Below are 27,110 nucleotides of genomic sequence, written 5' to 3'. Positions count from 1 at the left end.
GTCGACTTTGTAATTGGGTAACCAGGCTCAAGTCTCAACATTCTGTGATTCCAGGCACCCTTCCCAGGACAAAAAATATTTCACCTTTTTGTAACAACTGATGCTGATGCAAAGTGCTTTAATGCCTTTGTTAGTGTTGCACTACATAACAACTGCAAAAAACATGTGGAGACGTAAAAACTATGGCCCTCATTACAACATTGGCGGTAAGTGCCGCTTACTGCCATGCTGACTGCCTCCAACACACCGCAACCGCGGCAGTATGCCGCTCCCCGAATTATGACCCACACATAGAAATCTGCCACTATACAGACACACACACAAGTCCGCCACACCAAAGGTCAGTGATAAACTGGCGGTACCAAAACCCACACCGTTACGCCAACAGAAATCATGACCCACGAATCACCGCAGCGGTCATTCAGCCACGGTAAACCATTGGCGGTAGACACCGCCGTACTCAAAATACACACACACTAACAAAACACCACCACATTCAACAATAAAAAATACACACATCTGACACTCATACACACACCACACCCACACCACTATAAAACACACACACGCATTACCCACAACCCTTTACGACCCAAAGATTTTGGCAAGTGAGAGAGAGACAAGCCAGGAACATCCACTGAATCTGAGCCACAAAACACTATCACCCACAGACCATCCACGCACCTCAAAGCACCCCCCCAACACATCCCTCTACACACCCTCACACATACCACTCACACTACACCCATGGCACCACAAAGGCACCCCAGGTCCTCAGAGGAGGAGCTAAGGGTCATGGTGGAGGAAATCATCTGGGTAGAGCCACAGCCATTCGGATCACAGGTGCAGCAGACGTCCATTGCTAGGAAGATGGAGCTATGGCGGAGAGTCATGGACAGGGTCAACGCCGTGGGACAGCACCCCAGAACAAGGGATGACATCAGGAAGAGGTGGAACGATCTACGGGGAAAGGTGCATTTCCTGGTTGCAAGACACCAGACAGCTGTACAGAGGGCTAGCGGTGGACCCCCACCTCCTCCCCCACAACTAACAAAATGGGAGGAGCAAGTCTTGGCAATCATGCATCTTGAAGGCCTGGCAGGAGTAGCAGGAGGACTGGCCTCTGGGTAAGTCAAATCTCTATTACTATCACCCCCCCACCTGCATGCCATTACAAACTCCTACCCCTACCCTCACCCCATCACTCCACCACCTCACATATACCCCACCATCACATCTCACTCATCCCAATACCATCCCTGCATGCAACACCAATGCATGGACCCCCATCACAGACCTGCATGGACATCCATTACCACAGCATGCACACTAGTGACAATCACTTAGCCAAACCAATCACAACTCGCACAACCCAAAGGTGCCTTGCTAATAACAACCATAGAGGGAAACATATCCATGCACAAGATGACACACGCAGAAACAATAACACTGCACTTACATCCCCACAGGACCCCAACTCAACGTCACCGGAGAGAAGGTGCCAGGCACATCCAGTCTCCCCCCCCCCCCAGAAGAGGCCCACAGTGATGACAGCAGCTCTGCACACCTGGATCACGATGACCAACCTGGCCCATCAGGGACCTCTGGACAGTCGATGACCCAGTCACAGTCCCAGACCACCACAGAGCCTCCCCCCTCAGGAAACACCAGCACAGCACCCACCCAGCGGGCCCATCCCTCTGTCCCCAGGACACGTCAATCAGCAGTGTGTCCACCACCACAGGGACCCCAGGCAACCCCACAAACATAGGAAGATAAGGGACCTGGGGTCAGTGGCAGTGGGCACACGGTTCAGGGGACAGAGGCACAGCACAACAGGGAAGCTGGGAGGACTGCTGTGCGACAGGGGAAGGATAGGCCCAGGGAACCGACTCTCCACGAGGCACTCACCAACATCCTGGGAGCATACCATCATTCCTAGGACACCATGGGCCAGATACTGGCCAAGTTGCAGGAGGCCCAGTGGCTACAGGAGTGTCAGTACCTGGGGATCAGGGAGGACCTGAGGGACACCCACACTACCCTGGTCACCATTGCAGGGGTGCTGGCTGACATGGCCAAAACTATGAGGGAGGCAGGGTTACACCAACGGGCCCCTGACACTAGCCAAACCGAAGAACAGCCCTCCACCTCCACCGACGCTAGCGGACAGGAGGAACCACCACAGGAACAACAGGCCACCAGCACCCCACCCCCTGCAGAAGGAAAACCACTACGCAAACGGTCCCTGCGATCCAGGCAGAAGCCAGAGAACATTGCCAAGACCCCGCCAGGAAATAAGACTCTCCTGATTGTCACCTTTGTGTCCCACTCTGTCACCCTGTCCATCTTCAACTGCCATTGCTCCCCATCCTATTCCCCCTTGGACAATGCACCTGTGATAAACATAGACTGGACTCTACCCTAGACTTTCCTCCATCATCAACCCAGCCCATTGCATATGCCCCCTCCACTCATCAGCACCTAAATAAACACCCTTGGAACAAAATCAAATGTGGAGTCTGTCAATGGTTTCACAAATGTATTAGTTACACAAACTGTAAACATTGCAATTCAAATGTACTGTAATGTTTACATAGGTATGTCCTGTAGTAAGCAGCAGTAAACACACAAGGAGCCAGAGTGGGGCACAGAGATCTGAAAATAGAGATGCCAAAGGGTACAGTAAGCGGCCATAGAAATAGGGAATTCAGGCTGCCATGTTCAATGTCCAACACAAAACTGCAATGGAAGGTGAAGTTACAGTGTCTTACCTGTGTGTCACTGGAAGTACTGTTGAATTAGTGTGGTTCTGTTGTCCACATCTTCTTCCTCTGCCTCCTGTTCGTCAGTGTCCACAGGCTCCACCGATGCCACCCGACCATCCCCAGGCTCACCCTCCTGCAGAAAAGGCATCTGGCATCTCAAGGCCAGGTTGTGCAACATGCAACGATGATCTGGCACACTTTCTTGGGTGAGTAGTACAGGGATCCCCAGTCAGGTGGAGGCACCGGAATCTGGCCTTCAGCAGGCCAAAGCTGCGCTTAATGATCCTCCTTGTTTCCCCATGTGCCTCATTGTAGTGTTCCTCTGTCCTTGTCCTGGCATTCCTCACTGGGGTCAGTAGCCATGAGAGGTTGGGGTAACCAGAGTCACCTGCAAATATCGAGGGATACCTGTTAGCCACACACTCACCCTTAGGGCCAACCCCACACCAATATACCTATATCAACTGGGTGGGGACCATGGGCTCACCTATTAGCCACACCCGGTGCCTCTGGAGTTGAGACATCACATATGGAATGCTGCTATTCCTCAAGATAAAGGCATCATGCACAGAGCCAGGATACTTGGCATTGACATGGGAGATGTACTGGTCTGCCAAACACGCCATCTGCACAATCAGAGAATCACAGCTCTTTCTATTTCTGAACACTTGTTCATTTCTCCAGTGGGGGGGGGGGCAAATGCAATATGTGTACCATCAATGGCACCAATGATGTTGGGGATATGTCCCAGTGCATGGACGTCAGCCTTCACTGTGGCCAAATGCTCCACCTGGGGGAATGTGATGAAGCTGCACATGTGTTTCAGCAGGGCAGACAACATTCTGGTCAGCACGTTTGAGAACATAGGCTGTGACATCCCTGATGCCTTGGCCACCGTCGCTTGGAAGGAACCACTTGCCAGGAAATGGAGCACTGATAGGTCCTGCACTAGAGGGGGGATACCTGTGGGGTGGCAGATAGCTGAGATCAGGTCTGGCTACAATTGGGCACACAGTTCTTCGATTGTGGCCCTATCAAGTCTGAAGGTCAGGATAATGTGCCTGTCCTCCATTGTCGCAAAGTCCACCAGGGGTCTGTACATGGGGGGATGTCTCCACCTCCTATTCATCCTCAGTGGCAGAAGGTCAAATTCACACATATTTCAACCATAATATGCATTTGTTCCTTCACAGAAACAGTATGTGAACTCAAAAGTCAGTTGATGTGCCAATGTCTGCTGTGACGCAGTTAGGTGCCATGGCCTGTGCCCCTCTGAAATGGAGTCTGCCTGACCTGTAAGGAGGGACAAGTGGAAATGAGGTAATTCCGCTGGCTTTGTGCGTCGTTGCGGTCGCCGACCGCCGCGCAACACCACATTGGTTATCATTGGGCCCTATGGGTTCAAGGAGCCAATGGCGATGTACACTGGTAGCGACAGTACGCACCGCCGCGGAAGTGACCGCCATTTTCTATCTGTGCACTTACTTGCTACCTGACCTTCAACAGGAGAGGACCTACACTGCAAGTGCTGCTGTGACCTGAGTCTGGAAGCGACAATGGCTAGAGTGTCTGGGGAAAGAGCCCCTGCATTCACTTCGGAGGAGTTGGAGAGACTGGTGGATGGGGTCCTACCCCAGTACACTTTACTCTATGGTCCTCCAGACAAGCAGGTGAGTACACTGTGAGCATGATGCGTGGGCCATGAATGTATGGATTGCTGGGTGTGTAAGCCTCGTGTAGAGGGGTGTGAGGGGGTCCTAGCCAAAATGCTGCATGTATGGTGGTCAATGTATGTGCGTAAGGGGATGGGGATATGTTGGGCCATGAGTATAACAGTCCGGACGGTATGACTAATACCTTTTTTGCTGTTTTTTTTCTGCAGGTCAGAGCCCATCAGAAAAAGGGTATTTGGCGTGCCATCGCCAATGAGGTGCGGACCCTGGGGGTCTTTGACAGGCGAAGCACCCACTGCCGCAAACAGTGGGAGGACCTGCGCCGCTGGGCTAGGAAGAGGGTGGAGACCCAGCCTGGCCTCCCAACGAGGAAGGGGTGCCCGTCGTACCCTGACCCCCCCTGATTTCCTGCATCCTGTGGGTGGCCTATCCGGAGTTGGATGGGCGCTTGAAGGCATCACAGCAGCCACAAGGGGGTGAGTACAGATTCTGAATCATGACTTTGCGCGCATTAAGGTATTACTTGGGTGGGGGATGTGGGCTGTGGGTGCCCCTAGGACAGGGCGAACATGGCAGGGTATGTCCATGATGGGCAAGCTCAGATGCACTCCAACCCCAATAATGTTAGTGGGCATCTACTACTGGGCAGGGTCCTATGGGTTTCAGGTGTGCAACTAATGGCGTTAGGCAGTGTACCCCATGGGCTGGTGACTAGCATTGTAACTGGTCCAGTGCATTTGTGTATTCCAAGGGTAGTGTTGTTGCTGGCATTGACCAAATGTATCCTCGGTCTCCCCCCCCTTTTTGTTTTGGCACCCTGTCCTTGTGTGCATTAGCATCATCAGGCAGAGGAGCTGAGGCACCGGCGACGGAGGGAGCTGCATCCCACATGGGCCTGGAGGCCGAATCCACTGACGGTGAGTGCACCAGTGGGACGGAGGGCGAGGGGAGCACCACGACAGAGACAGGAGGGAACACTACTGACAGCGACACCTCCTCCGATGGCAGCTCCCTGGCGGACACCTCTGTGGCCACCCCAACTACAGGTACAGCGGCCACACCCCGTACCATCACCGCCCTCCCAGCAGCCCCTCAGTGAGTTTCCCATGCCCGCTCACCCAGGAGGGTGGGCATCTCCTTCGCCCCAGGCACCTCAGGCCCTGCCCCAGGCAGCCCCACTGCCCTCAGTGAGGAGGCTATTGATCTCCTGAGATCCCTCTCTGTTGGGCAGTCAACCATACTGAATGCCATCCAGGGTGTAGCAGGGCATTTGCAACAAACATATGCATACCTGGAGGGCATTCACTCTGGCGTGGCGGCCCAACAGAGATCATTCCAGGCTCTGGCCAACGCACTGATGGCAGCCATTGTCTCTGTCTCCAGCCTCCCCCCTCCAACTTCCTCTACCCAGTCCCACTCCCCTCAACCCCAGCCTATCCCAAGCACACCTTCAGACCAGCAATCACCCAAATTAACACATAGAAGTGGCTCAGGCAAACATAAGCACCACACTTCATCTCACAAGCACTCACACAAGCACCATCCACATGCAGACACACAAACATCCACTGCCTCCACTGTGTCCCCCTCCTCCTCCTCGTCCACCTCCCTCCCAGTAGCGTCTCCAGTCACACCTGCATGCACTACATCCTCATCCACTACTTCCATCACCAGCACGTTTATCACTACACGCCCCTCACTGGCAGTCACCACCCCCACATCCATGCACCCGTCCACTGTGCCCTCTCTACACTGTGTCTGTGACCCCTCCTCTCAAAGTACACAAATGCAAGCACACAGACACCCATCAGCCATCCACCTCACAACAGCATCCAGCCCATGCACCTGCACCCAAACACAGCAGACTGACACCTCTTACAACCACTCCCTCTTCCTCCACTCCCAAACCTTCACCCTCTTCCTGCCCCAGTGTCCCTAAGAAGCTTTTCCTCACCAACATTGACTTATTCCCTACCCCTCCCCCATCCTTCACCTTGGGCCAGAGTGGCCAGAATCCAGCCCAGCACCTCAGCCACCCAGTCCACAGCCACTGTGGTTTCTGCAGCTACTGCAGGTGTGAGAGGCTCCAAGGAGGCACCCATCATCCCAGCCAGTGTGCCAGCACTACCTGTCAAGGCCAAGAACAGTCCGCCACCTAGCAAGGGCAAAAAGGGGACACCAGCCAGCAAGGGGAAGGAGGCACCACCAGCCAGCAAGAAAAAGACACCAGCTGGCAGAAGCAAGGAGGCACCACCATCTGCCATACCTATTTAGTGGCTGCATTTTAAAAAGTGAAACCAGAAAGCCTAGATAAATCACAGCTTCCTTCCTTAAATTGTGTGATCTTAAGTAAATATTTTATTTGACTAAAATTCCATTTTCTTCATAATTAAATGTTAAAGTACTTTCGAAAACATGATATCAGAATACCAGCTCTATAAAAACCTAGTGTTTGATTTGATAGACCACAATGTTGCTCAATAATGATTTGGGAAGCATACAGGGCTCACATGACAGCTGTCTTGTCTCTTAATTCACTAATGGCACTGTCACCAGTATGGAAACTGGGGCAGGAATGGTTCTACAGCCATGTTTGAAAACTCATGTTTAAAAATCACTTTTACTGAGTGGTTCTCAGTACTGAGCTAATAATGCTTCCACTTGCTCAGGAAATACACTTCTTTAAATTTTTATCAGTCTTCATCGTATGTTACAAAATGTTTGTTGTATGATTTTCATCAGCTCTGAGTTCAACAGGGAGTCGGAGTCATATGGGATATCACCACCAGGAATGTCTACATGCAAATACGGAAGGCCTTTGATGCTTCTGTCCATGTAGTATCTCTAAAGGTTTGAATGTGTATTATTATTACAAAGCCAAAATGTTTTCTTTCTCCATTTTCCTCTCATGTTTTCTCTCTTGTTCTCTTACAATCCTGTAAATATTCCTTGTTTCCCTCTTGTATTTGCAAAATGTCCTTACTTTTTCTATTACTATGATGGTTCCCCTCCTTTTTTATTAGCTTTTCCTCATGTTAATTTCCTTTCCTGAATCTTTTCCTTTAATATTCAAGATTCCCATTTCTTTTTCCCCTTTGTTTTACATTTAATGAATATCTTGAGACTGTCAGTGAAAATACTCAGAGGTAATGGCAGGATAAACAAACTCTCTATGGCCTTTATAATGAGTCTGGCAGTCCTGGGACTGCCATACTCACGGTAGCTGTTCGTATCACCGTGATATTATGAACATGGCGGAGCCACCATGTTTGAAATGCCACCACCGCCAGGCTGCCGCCAGCCAGCAGACTGGTGGTCTCGGCGTTTGTAATCCTCCTGGGGATTATGAATCCAGTTACCCCAGCCTTTTCTTAGTGGTTTACACTGCCAGGGAAAAGCTGGAGGAATGGGTGACTCAGGGTCCCCATGGGGCACCCGCACTGCCCATGCACTTGGCATGGGTAGTGCACGGGCCCCCATGCACAGCCCGGTTGTGCATTTCACTGCCCGAATTACCGGCAGTGAAATGTGTGACAGATGCTTCTGCACCTGCCGCACCGCCGCATTGGCGCTGGCTCTATTACAAGCCAGCGTCAATGTAAAGGCCCTGTTTCCTGCTGGGCCGGCAGGGGGAAACACTGCTTCTGCCCACCGGCCCAACTGGAAAATCATAATAAGGCAAGAGGGGACTTCACCACACTGGCAGTTAAGTGGCAGCAATGAGTTCAGCGGGCAGCAACTCATATTGACGCCCATAATCTTCTCAACATGATTTTTAACTGCAACTCATTGTCTGCTAAAAACGAGAACCTGGGTCTGTCTCCTCTCAAGAGTTTGGCTCTGACTGACAAGGAAGACACAGCACCCACCCTCAGCAGCACCCGGGTACTGACCACCAAGGCAGCACAAAACATCTTCAATGAAGCCGAGAAGAAAATGGTGAAGAGTAAAGTGAGCTGGCTGTCGTAGGTGCAGGAGGAGCCTCTGCTTAAAGAGAGCTTTCAACGCTTTTGTCGTCTTCCCCATCAAGTATCACGACATGTAGCAGATGTACAAAAAGCTGAATCCTCATTTTGGATGGCAGAGGAGGTTGATCTTTCAAAAAACCTGCAGCACTGGGAATCTCTGAAGTTCAACGAGCGATATAAAGCGATACTTTATGCCTGGAGTTCTTTGCAGCCAGCGATGGCATTGTGAACCTGGCTGAACGTTTTAGTCAAGAGGTCAAGAAGTGCTACTCACAGAAGCCTGCTGTTTTTAGGGTCGAGTCTGTGAGTGCATATGCAGAGACTCTGTTGTGTACAGTAAAGTGCTTGGAGCCCAACTGTCACTTTTCTTTACAGCATTGTAATGCATCTACTTCAGGCCTAGCATCATTTCCGTTCCTCTCTGTCACGCAGGGACCAGGCACTGATTGATTTAACTTAATCAGTGACTGTCTACTGCTCCCGAGGTGATCAAGGTACGATATTGTTTTTTTTAACTTCTAGTGGCCTGCAAACAGAAGGCTTGTGACTGGCAAAAATATTCCCAGCAGGACAAACAAAATGGCAAAGTTTTCTCTTTTAAAGCTAACTTTTTCTTATTTTGCGAACTTGTCTTTTCTCATGTCCCACTCATGTTTCATTTTATTTTTGCTCGTGGAAGCTCTTCTCAAAAGATCATCTTGCTCGAAATATTGCAATGTGATGTTTCTTTTTTATGTGTAAGTTATGAAATGATGCTTTAACACATAATCATGCTGTACACCCCAATCCACCACACTCCAATCCACCCCACTACAATCTACCCCAGTCCACCCCACTTTACCCACACCAATCCAACCCACTACAATTCAGATTACTCACCCCAATCCAGTACAACCCACCCCACTCCAATCCTCCCAACTCACTCCAATCTAATTTTCCCCACTCCAATTTGCCCCACTCTAATCCAAAACAATCTGCCCCACTCCAATCCAATATGCCTTACTCCAAACCAAAACAATATGCCCTTCCCCTATCTACCCAACTCCAATCTGCACCACTTCAATACAAAACAATCTGACCCACTCCAATACAAAACAATCTAACCCACTCCAATTTGCCCCACTGCAATCCAAAACCTTCTGTCCCACTTCAATCCAAAACAATCTGCTCCACTCCAGCCCACCTCTCTCCAATCTGCCCCACTTTAATCCAAAACAATCTGCCCCACTCCCATCCAAAACAATGTGACCCACTCGACTCTGCCCCACTCAATCTGTCACACTCCAATCCAAAACAATCTGCCCCACTCCAATCCTCCCAAATCCATTCTGCCCCACTCCACTCCAAAACAATCTGTCCCACTCCAATCTAATCCACCCCACCCCACTCCAATCCAAAATAATACATCCCACTCCAATCCACCTCACCCCAATCCACCCCACTCAGTCCCAATTCACCCCACTCCCATCCAGCCTACCCCACTCTGATCCAATCTACCCCACACTAACCCAATCCACCTCATTTCGATCCACCATAATACAATCTGCTCCACTCCAATTTGCCCCACTGCAATCCAAAAACAATTTGCTCCACTCCAGTCTGCCTACTCAGTCCAAAGCAATCTGTCCCACTTAAATTTGCCCCACTCCAATCTGCATCACTCCAATCCAAAACCATCTGCCCCACTTCAATCCAAAACAGCCTGCCCCAGTCCAATCCATATCAATCTGCCCCACTCTAATCTGTCCCACTTTAATTCAAAACAGTCGTCCCCACCCGAGCCTACACCACTCTACCCTGCCCCACTCCAAACCAAAACAATCTGACCCACTCAAATCCAATCCACCTCACCTATCCCAATCCATCCCATTCAAGCCCAATTCACCCCACTCCAATACAATCCATCCCAGTACTATCCACTCCACCCCACCCCAATCCACTCCACCCCACCCCAATCCAATCCACATCAATCCAGCCCAGTCCAATCTGCCCCACTACAATCCAATCTACCCCACTACAATCCAAATCCACCCCAATCCACTCCTGTCCAATCCACCCCAATCCGCTCCAGTCTAATCCACCCTATTCCAGTCTAATCTACCCCACTACAACCCACCCTACTCCAATCCAACCCACTCCATTCCAACCCACGCCACTCCAGTTTATCCCACCCCACTTCAATCCAACCGACCCTACTACAATCCAATCCACGTACACCACCCCAGTCCATCCTACTCCAATACATTCCACATTAATACACCCTCCACCAGCCCAATCCACCCAACTCCAAACCACGTTAATCTACCCCCACTTCAATCCAGTCCACCCCTTTCCAATCAATCCACCCCACACCAATCCAATCCACCCTACACCAATCCATTCCAACCCACCCTACTCAAATCCAATCCAACCAACTCCAATCCAGTCTACTCCACTCCAGTCCCATCCACCACAGTTCATTCCACTCCAAGCCATGCACCCCACTCCAATCCAACCACCCCAACCCAATTCACCCACTTCAATCCAATTCCATCTACCCCACCCTTATCTTATCCACCCCTACCCACTACATTCAATTCAGTCCACTCCCCCAACCCACCCTACTCAATCCAGTTGCCTCACTCCAATCTACTCAACACCACCACCCCCAACCATATATATCCCAATCCGGTCAGCCCCAACCTGATACTCCCAAATCCAGTCCACTTCAGTCAACACGACTCCAGTCCATCCCACCACCCCACCCCGATCCAATCCATCTCACCTCACTGCAATCCACTGAAATCCAATCCACCCTACCCCAATCTAACCCACCCTAATTCAATCCACCCAACACCAATCCAGTCCACCCCACCGTATTCAAATCCAATCCACTCCACTCCAATCTACCCTACTCCACTCTAATCTAGCCCACCCCATCTCAGTTCAGTCTACCACACTCCAATCCAGCCTACCCCACTCCAAGCCACCTAACTCCAATCTAATCCACTCCAGTGTACCCCACTCTAATCCACCCCACCCCAATCCAATCCACCCTAACCCATCCCAGTTCAATCCACCTCACTCAAATCCATTCCATTCTATCCACTCACCACACTCCAATCCACCCCACCCAATGCAATCCATCCCACTCCAATCAAATCCAACATGCCCTACTCCATTTCAATTCACCCCACTCAACTCCAATCCAATCTACTCCACTCCACCCCAATCCACCCCACCTTATTCCAACGTGCACCACTCACTCCAATCCACAACACTCTACTCCAATCCATCCACTCTATCCCAATCCAATCCACCCCACTCCAATCCATCCAGCCCACCCCTCTCCAAACCATCCAGTCCACCCCACTCCAATCAAGTCCCCCAACTCCAATCATATCCACCCCACTCCAGTCCAATCTACCCCACTCCAATCCAGTGAAGCAAGTCCACCCCACTCCAATCCAATCCACCCTACTCCATTCCAATCTAATCCTTCCCACTCGAATCCACGCCAATCCCATCCACCTCATCCCATTTCAATCCACCCCACTCCAATCCACATCAATCCACCCCACTCCACTCAATTTACCCCACTCCTCCCCAATCAAATCCACCCGCTACTTCAATCTACTCCAACCCACTCCACCCTGTTCCCCTCCACTCCACTCCAATCTAAAACACGCTCTGCCACTGAACCACTGAACTCTACTCTCCTTTACTCAACACTACGACAACCTGCTCCTCCTACTCCACTTTACGACATTCCAACAAATCTACTCTACAACACTCTACTCCCCCACGCCACTCGGACACTCCATGCCTCTAAGTTTTAGTCATGCTGAACATCAGCCACAATGGTATACAACATGGCAAAACAAAATGCCAAAGCCAATAGGCCTTGTACAGACGAGACCAATGGGCTTTGCCAATGTTTTTTGTGGTTTCCAAATTGCCATGGAGAACATACACTCCGAAATGTACAGTCTCCTTATCAATACATACATTTTAAGAATTCCAAAGAAAGGGAGTTTCTCTTCAGTTCCATTGAAACCCTACCTTGTGTTTAAAAGAGGGCTGACTGGGCTATGTCTTTAATTGGAGACAGACAAGCTATATGTGGTGAATGTGTGGTGGCATTTGCGGTAGTAAAGGGAATGTTCTTCTCTGGCTCAAGAAAAGCAGACTGATGCTAGGACTTACATTTTCTAATGAGCTAATCAGCAGAGATGAGGGTTTTCGTTGTGAGTTTGCATGTCTCGTGTTAAAACACCCGTGGAACTTGTCTGTAAACCTGATTGTCATGAATTGCACTTTAATGAAGCAGTACATTGAATTTGTAGCAGATCGACTGTTGTTGGAGCTGGGCTTTAGCATTCAAAGCAGAAAATCAATTTGACTTTATGGAGAATATATCCCTGGAAGGAAAAACTTACTTTTTTGAGAAGCAAGTGGGCGACTACCAAACACTGGGTGTCATGACAAAGCCAGCAGATAAATAGTTCATGTTAGATGCTGACTTCTAAATGACTACGACAACGATTAACTCTGCCTCGAGTCAGCTCTTGTTGATCAGCATGCACGACTGGCATGAAATGCAGCGTGTCTGACTTTAGGGACTTGCGGTGTTATATTGGGCTTGATGCATTTTTAAGACAGTCTGCTCAAAATCAGTAATAGCAACTTGGTACTAGTTCATGTCTGTCATTTGAGACCTTTTTGCAATCTCACTGGCACAGCTACGAGCATTAGTGATGTGTTTTTAGCTTTCAAGTTGTGGTTTTGTGTACAAGGTCGCTGTTTTAAACCCTATATCTGCCTTGCAGATTTTAGGTTTTAGTGTTTACTTTTTAAAATAGTTTGTAAATAAACGTGGCACTTTATTTTATTGAAATTATCGTGACTATGCAAGCAGAGCCACGGGTTTAAACATGGGGCGCTGCTGCTTCTGCCTGCTAAAGTCGAGGTTTACCTCTTCTGAAGTGGACGGGGCTGTTGTGGGGCCGTCCGAGCTGCCCAATAAGCAAGACCTCCGAAGTCTGCCGATGAGTAGGGGATACGCGACATGATGGGGATGCCAAATATAACAGCCCTAAAGTGGAAACGAAATGATCGTCCCAATGTGTACGTCTTAATGTTAAATACAGCGCGGGTTCAACAGGTACTAAAGTCACGAGATAATCTGTAATAGAGCTAATAGAGCCTTCATAGAGCTTCTGAGAGATTCGGCGTGCAATCTCTGCGGCTGACAGAGTTCTTAGAAATGGATCTCAACGTCTTGCTTGTCACTTTTGTTAAGGGTAGAAGATAATTTAAACATGTCTGTCAAACCTTCCTGGTTGAGGGTGTTATTAGCAGAACACAACCAGAGAGTCGACAAGCCCTTCTTCAAAATGAGACAGTGCAGTATAGTGTCCCTTTTCTAAACTTGCCTCACTATTAGCCAGAATACTAACCAAAAACAGAAGTGGGGCCAGCTTTACTTTTTCGGAGATATACTGTAAGCTTAGCTCTGAGTGAATAACAAAATGAGTAGTGGTGGAAGAAATCACTGCTCTAAACAGAGCTCTGTAATGCACTGAGAATTATATATGTATACAAGCGGGGAGAAATGGTCCCTCTACCTGCCACCTGATGGCGATTAAATATTGCTCCTGACGACTTATTGAGCTCCAGGCTTGAGTTTATAACCTGTGACTGCCAAGCACCTGAGAAGGCAAGAACGACTCACAGGTAGCACAACTTCTTAACACTAGTTAGGGGTTGGCTACTGATCGATAATTTAGGAACATTTCTCCTTCCTGGGCCACAAGTCATAATATGAGACTTTAAAAAATCGGTGATTAAGTCTAATTTACTCATAAAGGTCATGAAAGAAACCACTAATATGCAAAGTGCTCATGGGGTCAGTGCCATAAGTACTGTGTCATCTGCATAGAATAGCGCCGGGACAAGCTATTTCCCTATCTTTGGGATATCACTGGTTGCACTAACCAAGAAGGAGCTCAGGTTATTAATGTAGAGAATAGAACAGCAGGGCCTAAATGCAACCCCAATGCTCTCCTCTAGCTAACAGGAAGATGTCTGACTTTTCTCCTGCCGGGACAAATCGGACTTTAGCAGGTAGGTTCCAATGAAGGTAAAAGCAAAAAAATTACCAGTGCAACCACAACCTCCAGATCCAACAGCATCAGCCAAAGCTTAGTCTCTTTAACGTAATGAAATGCTATTGAGATGTCCATGGAGGCCAGGTAGAGTGGGCAGAGCCTGGCAATGGTATACTTGCCAACAGTCAAGTGCAAGTTCAGGCATTGTTCCACTGTACCTAGCCCCGATAGAAACCTATATTGATGGGGACACAGAACATTATTTTATTTTACCCAACGTCTCAAACTATTTAAAATCACCCTTCCCAAGATCATACCAGTGCTATCAATAAGGGATAAGGGGCGACAACATTTGGTTGACATACGATCCCCTTTTTTAAAGATGGGAACTATGGTTAGAAGAGCCCACAAATATGGGATCCTGCTGCACAGCCAATTGTTGAATGTATCCTTAAACAGGGGGTCCCACAGGTCACATTACATTTGATGAGGTCCATAGGGACCCAATCCGGCCCTGGGACTATGCCACCACGGCTTTGCCTGATGGCCTCCAGCACTTTCAATAAGGTAACAGACAGAGTAGGTGGCTCATTAATTTTTTGTCAAAGTAACTTACCTTGTTTCTTCCTTTCTGCTAAATGATAGATGGCTCTAAAATGCCTAACCCTTTCAGGGCCCAGTAAATTGTGCTCAAGAAGGAGTTTGATGAGGCATCCCTTTGCCTAATGCTTTTGACCATATCCCAGAACACTTTGCTGTTCTTGGAGAACACAGCATTTTCTAAGATTTCCCAATCCTTTTCATTTAGTGTCTCCTTCCTTAACTTCAAAGTAATTTTATAAAACCTTTGGGCTTTGCAGACAATAATAGGGTCTTTTGGTTTGGTTGAGAGAGTCTTCCTTAACCAGTGATTAGCAGCAAAGCAATGCCTATCGAACCATTTGGGCACTCCTGAGCACACCGATTATGCACAAGCATAGATCCTCATAATGAGCTAACATGACTTCCCCACTCACTTCACCTGACTCTTCAAAAAGATATCCAGATGATTCTTCAAAAGTAAACCAAAGGCAGACCCTGGTTCTTTCAAATGCCTAACAAGCCCTAGGCCATTACTAGAATGCTGTGTAAAGGGGATTGATTTAGCAGGGATTTTTGACCTGAGTACTGGGAAGTGCCCTGCCACAGTACCACAGTTAAAGCAATATGGCCCCCCAACTCTGTCTCAACTACAGTACCTGTGAAAAGCGGGATGAATAATTTCTTGTTGTACATAGTCAGTGACTGTAACATAGCCGTACTCTCTAAAGGATGACAAGGTTCAAGTTCAAGTTAATTTTTTTAAGTGCATAGTTAATTAAAACCTTAGCACTGAGTGCTGTTAGACAGAAAGCAGCATAAAAACACATCAGATCATTACAATGGGTAAAACATAAAGGTGTGGCCAACATATCCCTTTAGATAAAAAAGAACTGCTAATGTCCCAGGTGGATGGTTTCCACCCATGGATATTATAAAGAGTCACTATTGCAAAGGTTGTGTGGGGGCCCTTAATCCAGATCATGGTGAATCACAGGGGCAGAAACGTCTGGCGCGCTAGTAAAATCTGGTCAAGGCTGATGATGTATCTTGTGAGCCTACAGCTAAGCTGCATGTCTGTTGCGTTAAAGCAAGCTAGTATTGGCCTAATCCAACGTAACCCCCTCTGATTCCAAACTGATCATAGAATAGACCTTCGATCTTGTATGCTAGCTTTGCAAATACATATCTGGTGGACCAAAGTCTCAGGAGATTTTCCGCAAAGCTGGGAGAGCTCTGTCGTGCTTGTACGCTTCAAAGGAGGCAGGAGTAAAAGTGAGGACAGCTGTGCTTTGATAGCTATGCCCCAATAAGAGTGGGGTGATAGCTTGGTGTAGGATGTCAATGTGAGCCAGGCATGCCGTCTATGTGCATATTGCGTTATTCACAAGTAGTGAATAGGATTCGATGTACTTGATGACCACAGTCTTGGTTTGAGAGTAGGTGGCAAAACTCCCCCATTGTTCCATTAAATCTAATGATGCCTGGGGGCTAGTGAAGTAATCTCTGGCCGGTGAGTGAGCCCTAGCTTTGATTTCAGACCATAGATGGAAATTTGATGTTTAGCAATTAGCTTCCTTTAATTTGTAGCAAAGTTTAACAAAGGGTCCCTGCCTTGCAATGCTTTCCTTGACTAGGCTGAATTCAAGGCGAAGCTGAGCAGGAGATATATGTACTGGCAAAAGAAAGGCAGCCTTGAAGAGTTTAAATATAGCTTTATCCAAATGGACAGCATCTCTCCTCCGCAAGGCTTTGCTACCATGGGCAATGGTGGGAAATATCTTGGCCTGCATTATTTTCAGCAGTGGTTAAAAAAAGTAGAATATCCTGTAGCTGCGTTAATGCGCTTAAAGGTGAGAGTAAGAGCGAATGAGCTCTGGGGCATTAGCTCCAAGTGGAGCTTGAAGGAGCCATGGCCATCGACAAGCGTGCCCAGGTACTTGTATTCTTGCACCTGTTCAATTTTGTCTCTGCCCATATACCACTGATAAAGACTGAGTTGATTTGCCCTGGATAATTTTTTTGGACTTTGTAAAGTTGACTTTCATAGAGTTACTGTCAGAGCAGTGGGCTGTGCCTCCAGGAGCCTTTGGATGTCAAGTTTGGTCCAGCTAAGTAGCACTAAATCATCTGCATACATCAAACACGGAAGTAGAGTGTAGCTCAGCTCCAGAGCATGAGAGTTAACCTGCGCTAGACGGGGGTAGGTCAGCTAAGAAAGTTTGAAGAGGATCAGAGCTAGCACACACCCTTGCCGTAGCCCCTGATGGGTTGGGATCCTTATTCATAGGTGGGCGCCATCACCTAGCTTGATCCTAACCCAATTATTAGTGTGGAGTATAATTATAGCTCTCAGCAGTGAGTTAGGTATATTCCAGCTGGCCAGTTTGTTCCACAGCATCCCTCTGTTTACTCGGTCAAAAGCAGCATGGTAGTCTGTGGCCGAAAGATAGAGGGGTTGCTTGGATGTCCAACTTTGATCGAACAGTAAGGATATGACCAACAGGTTTAAGGTTGTTCCAACACCTTCAGCAAGCCCTGTATGGTTGAACAGGATTAAGTTGCTTTCAGATGCCCATGACGCTGGTTCCTCTATCGGACAACCAGCAAAGTATTTAGATTTCACATCCAAGAATCCAATAAGGCAATGAGCTGATAGTTTACTTGGTCGGAGTCAGTGCTCCCTTTGTAAATAGGGGTGAGCATTGAACCTTTCCAAGATGAAGGAATGATATTAGAAATTATTAGGCTTTCATATACTGACTCCAGATGCCTTAGCCAGTGTGATTTGTCTTCTTTGAACAGTGCAGTTGGGATACTATTCGGGCCGGGTACCCCTTCTCTTAGGCTTCTTAAGATCTGTTGCTAAAATGTTGCTGCCAGGATGGCCATGAGGCTCGAGACAGAGTGGTTTTAGAGTCGGGAGGTGCTGTCACTCAAGTGGTGACTGTCTTCTGCGGGCTTTGCTTGAGGCCTAGATGACCAAAATGTTTTGTGAGATATTGGTACCACGGTTCCTCTGGAATATTAACTGAGACTCTTGTTTGAGATAAAGCTTTTAGATTATTCACAAATTTTCCAGAATTTATTGAACCTATTGGACTTAAGGTCGTACAAAAGTTTGGCCGATAATTTGGGAGTCACCTCTTTTTTCAAAGCCCACAAGTGATTTCTATATGCAAGCCTTGACTTAGCCAGGTTTTCCTTCAGTGTATCATCACTTGGGTTTCTTGAAGCATACGGAGGGCTTTGTTTAGGCTCTGTTTGAGCTTCTTGCTTTTCCTGTTTACAGCCAGACGGAAAGTGCTGTAATTGTCCCTGGAGCAGCCACCAGAGGATGGGTGGAGGTCTCCGAATTTTCTTGTAAGTAGCTCCCAGGTTTTGTGAGCAGCACTCGTATTTTCCAGAAGGGCTGCCCATAAGCCCTTAGCCTCTGCTGACAGGTAAGTAATTGTCGTGGACGATCTTTTAAGCTTGTTATTGTTTATCTCGTAGACGCTACTGTGGACAGCGTCTATTGGTTTTTGGCAGTCCAAGGGCAGGGCAACAGATATCTCTTATGGCATGTAATTGCTTTTGTCCTTGGGCTTAACTTGAAAGCTTGAGACCAAGTGGCTGAGTGGAGCTGAGAGCACAGTAAAATCTATTAGGGAGCATTATGATTTTGGTAAGAAAAAGGCGGCGAACGGTCTTTATGGAAGCGGACATTTTTTTGGCTCGCAAGATGATGATCTCCCTATTCTCTGACGACTTCTCTCCACTTTTTGTCATGCTTGAAAATCGGGTTTGGGACTTGAGCTGGAAAATTTCAGAAAGTGCTCTGGGCTATCAGTGACTCCTCGTCCTGGGCTGATCCCAGCAGGTTTATCTTAAAGTCCGCTGAGTGTATTATTTCATAGAGCGAGGAGCTGTCCTACAGGGCAGAAATCTTGCTTATCATGTATTTATTGTGCTTCTGATTAAGCTTTGCTTTTGGGGGTATATATATGTTTGTTGGAGCGTAGCTTTTATAATCAAAATTAACATGAAATGCTTGCAAAATAATGTGTAATGAAGCTGCATAGAAAACGTGACAGACTAATATTAACATATGAGTTTGAAATGTGCCCACGGGGAGTGGCCACCAATATACGATGATTAATTAAATTGACTAATGATGAATCAATAATGTACTAATGTGTGATTTTGTATTAGCACTAAGAATTATATGTTAAGGTTTTGCTAAATCACTCACTAGGCCTTAGTTAGCAAGGGTCTGGGCCTAGCTGCCCGGTCTCATATTAAATGTGTTTTTCTAACATGCAATGTGCTGTCTTCCTGAAGGACATAAAGCTGTACTTTTCCAGGAGCTAGAGATGTGTGTAACCGTAGTAAATTCTTTCTCATGAGACCCGACTTGTTCAAGGAGACATTCTTGCCGAATGCAACAGTGTAATTCGCAACAGGTACAAGGTCGCCTGAACTGGTAAAGAAAATGGAGCTACTAACTGAAGCCGTGCGTGTAACTTTTCTTACCTGCCATCTCACCCGATGAAGACGTAAATCACAGGAGCCAATGAACTGTATGAGAACTGTCTTAGGTGAAAATTCTAGTGAGGTGACCACTCAACTATTGGACAGAGATAGTGGTGCGCCAGATTTTGCCCATTTGGAAATTAAGGGTTTGTTCAACGGATTTAATATAATGACATGCCACAAGGAGAAATCGTCCACTCTTTTGCCATCCTTTGCCGTTACTTGCAGCCATTACCTTATCATTACTTTGAGAGACTTTTCCTTACTTTGAACCATCCTCTTTACTCGACATTTACTTCACCTCCTTAAGAGGGAAGGATTTGCTGCCCTGTTTGCGGAGACTTTGCTGTTCTGTTCTGGCTGATGGCGGATCGACTACTGTCCTGAGGACGAAGACTAACTCTGTGTGCTGACCCATTGTGGAGGGTAACTATATGATAATGAAATTGTAATTGTCTGTTTGCCTTTCCTTTCTAGGTACCAACTGCTTTTGACAGAGACCATAGCTAGATGTTTTCCAAATTCGTGTTACTAAATTGTTTTGTATGAATCCCAACATGCCAATGCTAATTAGAGGTTAGTCAAGGAGTCCGCTAATATTGGGTGCAAATAGACAAAATGACTGAATCTTTGCTGTGTTGAATAGAGGCGCTAATGATACTCTGCTAAAGTTGATTCATGTTAACGCCGTGTTTTGTTCTACTGTTTATAATCTTTGCTTTACTTAAATCCTACTCAAGTTGCCATATTGTGACATTATTGATGTGTTTTCTGGTGTTGAGATTAATAAACTTGCTAGTAGGTTGTAATCAATAGGGAATAAATCTTATAAACCTTACTAAATCGAGTGTGGTAAGTAGTTGCAAGTACTTATCCCATCGCTGCTTCCAATGTAGGAGGCTGGCCTGGCTTGTAGTGGGTACCAAGGGGTACTTACACTCTGTACCAGGTCCAGTTATCCCTTATTAGTGTAGAAGAGGTGTTTCTAGCAGCTTAGGCTGATAGAAGGTAGCTATAGCAGAGCAGCTTAGGCTGCACTAGGAGACATGCAAAGCTCCTACTATACCACTGGTGTCATATGCACAATATCATAAGAAAACACAATACACAGATATACTAAAAATAAAGGTACTTTATTTTTATGACAATATGCCAAAAGTATCTCAGTGAGTACCCTCAGTATGAGGATGCCAAATATACACAAGATATATGTACACAATACCAAAAATATGCAGTAATAGCAAAAGGAAGTAATGCAAGCAGTGTAAAGTTACAGTAGATTGCAATAGGAGCACATAGGTATAGGGACAACACAAACCATATACTCCAAAAGTGGAATGCGAATCACAAATGGACCCCAAACCTATGTGAGCTTGTAGAGGGTCGCTGGGACTGTAAGAAAACAGTGAGGGTTAGAAAAATAGCCCACCCCAAGACCCTGAAAAGTAGGTGTAAAGTGCACTTATAGCCCCCAGAGAACACAGAAGTCGTGATAGGGGGTTTCTGCAAGGAAGACCAACACCAGCAAAGCAACCAAAGTGGATTTCCAGACCTGAGTACCTGTGGAACAAGGGGACCAAGTCCAAGAGTCGCGACAATGTCGAAAGTGGGCAGATGCCCAGGAAATGCCAGCTGAGGGTGCAAAGAAGCTGCCACCGGATGGTAGAAGCTATGGATTTTGCAAGAACGAAGAGGGCTAGAAACTTTCCCTTTGGAGGATGGATGTCCCACGTCGTGAAGAAGCTTGCAGAGGTATTCCCACGCAGAAAGACTGCCAACAAGCCTTGCTAGCTGCAAGGGTTGCAGTTATGGTTTTTGGATGCTGCTGTGGTCCAGGAGGGACCAGGATGTCGCCACTTGGATGAGGAGACAGAGGGGACGCCCAGCAAGTCAGGGAGCCCTCACAGAAGCAGGCAGCACCCACAGAAGTACCGGAACAGGCACTTGGAAGAGGAGTGAACCGGAGTCCACCTGAAGTCACAAAAGGGAGTCCCACTACACCGGAGGACAACTCAGAAGATTGTGCACTGCAGGTTAGAGTGTCGGGGACCCAGGTTTGGCTGTGCATGAAGGAAATCCTGGAAGAGTGCACAGGAGCCGGAGCAGCTGCAAATCACGCGGTACCCAGCAATGCAGCCTAGCGTGGGGAGGCAAGGACTTACCTCCACCAAACTTGGACTGAAGAGTCACTGGACTGTGGGAGTCACTTGGACAGAGTTGCTGAGTTCCAGGGACCACGCTCGTTGTGCTGAGAGGGGACCCAGAGGACTGGTGATGCAGTCTTTTGTTGCCTGCGGTTGCAGGGGGAAGATTCCGTCGTCCCACAGGAGATTTCTTCAGAGCTCCTGGTGCAAGAAGGAGGCAGGCTACACCCAGAGCATGCACCACCAGGAAACAGTCGAGAAGGCGGCAGGAGAAGCGATACAAGGTTGCAGTAGTCGTTTTTGCTACTTTGTTGCAGTTTTGCAGGCGTCCTAAGCAGTCAGCGGTCGATCCTTTGGCAGAAGGTGAAGAGAGAGATGCAGAGGAACTCTGACGAGCTCTTGCATTCGGTATCTGAAGAATTCCCCAAAGCAGAGACCCTAAATAGCCAGAAATGAGGTTTGGCTACCTAGGAAGGAGGAAAGGCTAGTAACAAAGGTAAGAGCCTATCAGAAGTAGTCTCTGACGTCACCTGCTGGCCCTGGCCACTCAGAGCAGTCCAGTGTGCCAGCACACCTCTGAATCCAAGATGGCAGTGGTCTGGGGCAAGCTGGAGGAGCTCTGGGCACCTCCCCTGGGAGGTGCAGGTCAGGGGAGTGGTCACTCCCCTTTCCTTTGTCCAGTTTCTCGCCAGAGCAGGGCTGGGGGATCCCTGAACCGGTGTAGACTGGCTTATGCAGAGATGGGCACCATCTGTGCCCATCAAAGCATTTCCAGAGGCTGGGGGAGGCTACTCCTCCCCAGCCCTGACACCTTTTTCCAAAGGGAGAGGGTGTAACACCCTCTCTCTGAGGAAGTCCTTTGTTCTTCCTTCTTGGGCCAGGCCTGGCTGGACCCCAGGAGAGCAGAAACCTGTCTGAGGGGTTGGCAGCAGCAGCAGCTGCAGTGAAACCCCGGGAAAGGCAGTTTGGCAGTACCCGGGTCTGTGCTAGAGACTCGGGGGATCATGGAATTGTCTCCCCAATGCCAGAATGGCATTGGGGTGACAATTCCATGATCTTAGACATGTTACATGGCCATGTTCGGAGTTACCATTGTGACGCTATACATAGGTAGTGACCTATGTATAGTGCACGCATGTAATGGTGTCCCCGCACTCACAAAGTCCGGGGAATTTGCCCTGAACGATGTGGGGGCACCTTGGCTAGTGCCAGGGTGCCCACACACTAAATAACTTAGCACCCAACCTTCACCAGGTGAAGGTTAGACATATTGGTGACTTATAAGTTACTTAAGTGCAGTGGTAAATGGCTGTGAAATAACGTGGGCGTTATTTCACTCAGGCTGCAGTGGCAGGCCTGTGTAAGAATTGTCGGAGCTCCCTATGGGTGGCAAAAGAAATGCTGCAGCCCATAGGGATCTCCTGGAACCCCAATACCCTGGGTACCTCAGTACCATATACTAGGGAATTATTAGGGTGTTCCAGTATGCCAATGTGAATTGGTAAAATTGGTCACTAGCCTGTTAGTGACAATTTGTAAAGTAGAGAGAGCATAACCACTGAGGTTCTGGTTAGCAGAGCCTTAGTGAGACAGTTAGGCATCACACAGGGAACACATACATATAGGCCACAAACTTATGAGCACTGGGGTCCTGGCTAGCAGGGTCCCAGTGACGCATAACAAACATACTGAAAACATAGGGTTTTCACTATGAGCATTGGGCCCTGGCTAGCAGGATCCCAGTGAGACAGTGAAAACACCCTGACATATACTCACAAACAGGCCAAAAGTGGGGGTAACAAGGCTAGAAAGAGGCTACTTTATCACAGTTATTCATGACTGAAAGGTCATGGTGAGCTTTGATTCTTATCGATGTCATTATCTAATTTAATTAATTTGCTATTGTGAATATTTATGAGATTACTGGTCTATTGATCGAAATGCTAAATAGTTATCTCGTCTCAAGGTGTCTCCAATCAGGGTCAAAAGATTCATTGGCCTAAAACGAGTCCCAGAGTAAGTAAATTACCTAGGGCGGGATGCGTTATCAGTTCTGGTAGCAGAGGACGGTTAAGGCCCTTTGGGGCCCTAAGACGGAGGCCCATTGTTTAGGATTGTTTTGAAAGGATGCAAATTGGAGAGCTGATGTTCCCCTAAGCCCCAAATGACTTTCCCGTGACCCCGGAGCTTGTCGAAGTGAGTTGGGTATGTTATCGGCGTTCTAGTGATGGTGTGAGTGAAGCAGGATTTGCGCTTGCACAGCTTATTGGTGAATTGTGAGGTTTGTGAGAATTTTAGGCCAGGTGATGTTTCAGTAGGAGTGGGCGTACTCCGCAGTGTGAGAGTAGGGAAGTCGGCGAACTTCATCTGAGTGTGGCGCTTTGTGCTCAAAATTGTCCACGTGGTTGTTGGTGATGTATGGACCATGCGTGGTCTAAGACTCCGGAGTATACTGATAAGTGTATGAGACACTTGGTTTATGTTGCAATTTTCACGGTTTAATAGGTCAATCGGGCATGGTTGACGAGTCCAGTTTGGGTCAAAGTGAGTGAATTAAAACTTCGATGGAGATTTGGTAAGTTCTAAAGTGCACTAGGACGAACCATTGACAAGTCGAGAGTAGAATTTGCGGGTCGAATTCTGCTTGCGAGTGCAGGATCTGAGAAGGAGAGAGTAGCGGCCGAGGCTTCAAGTGAAATCTCTGTAAAGTTCTGAAGTGATTGTGTTACCCTTCCTGTAGTAAACCGGCAAATTTGAGTTTTGTTGTTAAAGTGCTCGCAATATATTGCATTAGGTTGTGTGAATAGGGAGTGAGGAGGACAAGCCGCAGGACTTTGTCAGCCGCAGTGTGTGTGAGTGTGACGTCATTGGAGCCGCGCTGGGAGAGGTCGGTTAGTGAGAAGGGTCATGCACGGATTTGCAGCCGTCCGTGAGAGGCAATTGGTTGAGAAGGTAGGCAAAGGGTGTTCTGGGAGTTAAAGTCACATCCTGATTCAGTCATAAACGAAATAAAAGACGCAACAATGAAGTTCTTCAAGGCCTTAAAGAGCACTTTGAGGGGAGATGTGTACATTACCCCGAGTGTGGGGGAGCCTACACCACCAGAGGATACTCCGGCTTATGCAGTAATGGAGGAGAAGGGAGTCGCGCCATGTCTTTGGCTAAAGCAATGGTGCAAATTAACAGAGAAAGATGGGTGTTTTGCGTTTCCAGAGAATGGGACGTTCAACATAGGGGTTCTAGAGAATTTGCAGAAGTCGTTAAATGAGCATAAGCCGCCTCCAAGGCAACACAGTTTGAGGTGTTAGCAATTTGGGAATTAATGGCCATACGACAGAGGCAACAAAAGTTTGAGAGGAGAATGAGAAAAGCAGAAAAGACGCTAGCGGAGGCTAGGTGGGATAGTGAGACCCGGATGTGGAGAAGAGAAATAATAGATGGAGTCAGGATGTTTCCGGCAATCACTCAAGAAACCGACACACAAGGAAGAAAGGCCACTTGTAAAACAGGCAAGGGTTCTAGTAGACAGAAGGAGAATAACGAGTCTTGGGCAGATGCAGATGACTCAGACGATGATGAGTTCCTTAATCAGTTGTTACATGATCGTCCACTGCCATATGCCATGGATGACAATAGACCAAGTACTAGTGCAGGTCCTGTAAATTCAACACAGAATTAGGGAGCAGCGAATACAGCACAGGCAAATGCAGTCGCAACACCAGCTTCGGTGCAGAATAGTGTAAGCGTATCCACTGCTCCGGAGATGCGGACCCAGTTGCAGCCACCACCAATTCAGAGGCTCTACCCTGATGTCCCAGTGTTAGAAACCACTACGAGCTTGATGGTGCCGCCTGACCCGGCATATGCGAGATCAAAATTAGTGCAGATTGAGCCAACTCCACTTTTACTGCCTCAGCCACAGCCACAGATGGTTCCGAGTTACACTCCGGTCACAGGATCGCAGATAGCTACGGCACGGGTAATAAATCAGAATATGGGGGCCAGTGTTCCACAGATTGTGGGGAATAAGCCAACACCAGACGCAATATCCCTACCTATTACGGTTGGTCCACCAGTACCATTGTACGTGCAGGATAAGCCTAGCATGTGTGATCAGGTGGTAATGACCCAGGATAAGACAAGAGGAGGGTTCATAGGAAACTCTTTAGGGATGAGCCCAGTGGAACAGATGGTAGAAAGGTCGAGGTCTCTGCTAGACTTCAGTCCGATAGGGGTTCCTCCAGATGCCATGAGACCCTCAGGGTTGAGATTGCTGACTCCTCAGGTCTCAGGTGTGAATGCGTGGCAACAACCAATGATACAGGCTGGAAATATCTTGTTGCAAGGTTTAACTGCACAACAATTGAATGAATGGTTAGACAAGTTGAATTCACCACAGACTACTCCTGCGACAGCAGAGCGGTCAGAGAGAGAGGAATACTTGAATTTTGTGAGGTTAAGCATGGAAGCAGCCGAGTTAGTTGAAGGGAGCATGGGAGTGAACAGGCTAGAGTCATACACTGAAGCAGAATTGAGGTATCTGTGTTCAAAAATAACCAAAGAAGTGAGCAAGGTGCACCAAAGGTTGAAGAATCGAGAAGACAAATATGGCATAGACTTAGACAATACTAAGCATCTAAAGAGGAGTTACAGATTGGACTTCGAACCCAAAGATTTTGATCACATGAGGTCTACTGTAATGAAAGCCCACCTTAAAGAAATTGTACAGAGCGCGCAGTTTGGGGAGCCTTAGAGAAGTGGGAAGGCAGATGGGCAAAGAAGAGAGATAAAAGGAAAAGTGACTGCTTGGAGCAGCAGCAGGCAAAACCAGTGCCAGAGGCCGGTACAATAAAAATGCTACCCATGAGAGAGACAGCTTGAGGGGTTCTTGTCCATGTACCGTGGTCTAGAGGTGACATTTTGTCCTTTACAAATGATTTCCCCAGGCTGAGGGAAAAGCCGATAGAGCGGTACCAGCAGACAGACAGATTTGTGAAGCTTGCGAAGTGTCTCTGGGAAGACTTGAATACATTGTTTGAGATCATAGTTCCTGCCGATTTGTGGCTCGAGTGCAAGAGAAGTGTTGACTGGCCGACTGCAGAACCGGCAAGGGATAGGGTTACCGGAGCACCCTCTCCGGAGGTAATGAAACATTACTATAAGGTAATTGAGTTTTTAAAGCAGAAAGTGTTGCTGCAGAATATTGATTGGCAAAGGAGAGATCGAACGGCACAAGAAGGCAAAGAGTCGATACATGCTTACTATGAGAGGTTGTTAAAACCATTCAAGCATTACAGTGGCACGGAAGTCATAGAGCCGAAAGACATGAATCACCTTGGGTTCAGGTTTGTCGAAGGGCCAAGACCAGAGATTA

The 27,110-nt window shown here is 47.7% G+C and overlaps 1 pseudogene; it reads left to right on the top strand.

The window, feature by feature from the left end:
• Positions 1-8,209: 8,209 nt before the first annotated feature.
• Positions 8,210-12,917, top strand: LOC138261414 (ribonucleoside-diphosphate reductase subunit M2-like; annotated as a pseudogene).
• The last annotated feature ends 14,193 nt before the right edge of the window (positions 12,918-27,110 follow it).

Source organism: Pleurodeles waltl, chromosome 1_1 (genome assembly GCF_031143425.1).
Source record: "Pleurodeles waltl isolate 20211129_DDA chromosome 1_1, aPleWal1.hap1.20221129, whole genome shotgun sequence".
NCBI lineage: Eukaryota > Metazoa > Chordata > Amphibia > Caudata > Salamandridae > Pleurodeles > Pleurodeles waltl.
Note: the sequence above shows the minus strand (reverse complement) of the source record. Positions and strands in the feature narration are given on the sequence as shown.